Raw genomic sequence first — 2,023 nt, forward strand, 5'->3', positions numbered from 1 at the left:
TCTCTCGTTGATCTGATTGTTTCTACTGTTCTCATTTGTAAGTCGCTTTGGATAAAAGCGTCTCCTAAATGATTAAATGTAAATGTAAATGCCTCTGGCCCTCTACTGCCTCCTGTATCCTGAGGACACCGCAGCAGTGCAGTTCCTGATTAAGTTCATGGACCGGATGTCCATGTATCCTGACTGGAAAGTAAGCAGTGCACCTAACGATGAAGTTCCGATGGCTCATTCGCTCACTGGATTTGCTACTGCTTTTGACTTCATCTACTCATTGCTGGATCAGAAGCGCCAAGACCTGTACTTAAAGAAGATTTTTGCTGAAACCCAAACGCTCTACGAGACATTAAAGTACAGGGGCTGGGGGAAGCAGTTTCTTCAAAACCATCAAACCACTAATATAGTTGCTCTTCTGACTGGAGCAATAATTGTGTAAGTATTTGTTTCTGAGGCTTTATATGGCCCTAAATACAGCTTCCTAAACAACGTGCTGGTGTTCAGTCCATCCCCGACGAGCCAGTGTAATGTCCCTTGGGAAGGACAGCTCGGGGAATGTGCCAAGTGGCTCCGCTGGACAGACCGAGGGGTCGGAGACTCAGCAGGAGAGCTGATTGCTGCTTCTGCTCATGGAGACGCTATGTTTGTGAGAGGAGAAGCGGTTGCAGCATATTCCTCAGCCATGAGACTAAAGAGCGTGTACCGAGCCCTGCTTCTCCTCAACTCACAGACTCTTGTGGTAGTGGACCACGTCGAGAAAAGAGACTCACCGGTGAACGCCGTCAGTGCGTTCTTTCACAATCTCGATATTGACTTTAAATACGTGCCCCACAGTTTCACAGACAGCTACAATGGGGCATTGATGGAGTTCTGGGATGCTCATTACAAAATGTATGTGTTGCACGGGCCTTACGTTAAAGTTTCCAACTGCAGGTTTATTGAAAGCCGTAAGAATGGGCTTAAGCTTTCTCTTGTCATCAATAATACAGAGAAAATAGTGTCTGTAGTAACCAATCACAGAGACATTGGGGCCCGTTCCAGCTATCTGGGCTTTGGGGGTTATGCTAAGGTGGGAAGACAGACATCAACTGTTTTGGCTTGGGACGAAGCTTATCCCCAAACAGACAAAACTGCACAATCATCTCTTTGACTTTGAGTTGCGGTGAAATGTCGTGTAGCTGGGGTAATACCGTGTGTGTGGCCATTGTTTCCTTGACCCTACAGCGGAAGTTTTTACGCTTTGCTTTAGCAGACTGATGCGTTACGCTTTGCTTTCGGGTGGTAATGCCTGTGGATAATAGAGGTCCTGTTCGCCTCAAACAGCTGCATCAGCTCCCTGTGTAAGGTGAAGTGGCTGGCCGAACCACCACAGACCCGGAGTTTAGCCAAACATCAGATGATGCTTTTATGACCAGCATCAGCTCCCCCTCTGCCCACGGTTAGTGATCTCACCACGCTACCTGGCTCTGGATCTGACATCCTTAAGCATCTTTTTCTGGGCTAAATGACACAGACTTTGTCTACCCTCGCATCCTCCCCTACAAGAACGCTTGATATACCCGAAACAGAGTTCGAATTTGACTCTTTAGTAGAAGCTTGTGAATGGACGTGGTCCAGAAGCGAATGTGGGCATTTAAAAATGATTCAGGGTTGGCTGCATTCACTGGTTCACAACACCCACTTATTCCTGCAGAACATCCCATTCCATGACACCAGCCCCTGAAACCGGCCCAAAGAGTGAGCGTCTCCCTGGACAAGAGGAGGAGGCTGAGGAGGAGAGAGTTCAAGGCTGAGATGAAAGGCCGGGTACGAGTCGACAGGGACGTAGAGTATGTCCGAGAGCTGAGGAGACACACACTGGACTATCCTAATGCCCGTGTGGTTCTCAATCTCTGCAGTGGCAGCTGGGCTCTCAAGCTGCCCTTTCTCCAAGAAGTTATCGGCCCTTCTCTGAGAGCCATCTACATCGTCAGAGACCCTCGTGCATGGATTTATCTGATGCTTTATAATAGCAAACCCAGCCTTTACT

At 48.2% G+C, this 2,023-nt stretch overlaps 1 pseudogene; it reads left to right on the forward strand.

Moving 5' to 3' along the window:
- The first annotated feature begins 88 nt into the window (after positions 1-88).
- On the forward strand, positions 89-2,016 carry LOC109056339 (annotated as a pseudogene).
- Positions 2,017-2,023: the final 7 nt, after the last annotated feature.

This window comes from Cyprinus carpio, unplaced genomic scaffold (genome assembly GCF_018340385.1).
Source record: "Cyprinus carpio isolate SPL01 unplaced genomic scaffold, ASM1834038v1 S000003447, whole genome shotgun sequence".
Taxonomy (NCBI): domain Eukaryota; kingdom Metazoa; phylum Chordata; class Actinopteri; order Cypriniformes; family Cyprinidae; genus Cyprinus; species Cyprinus carpio.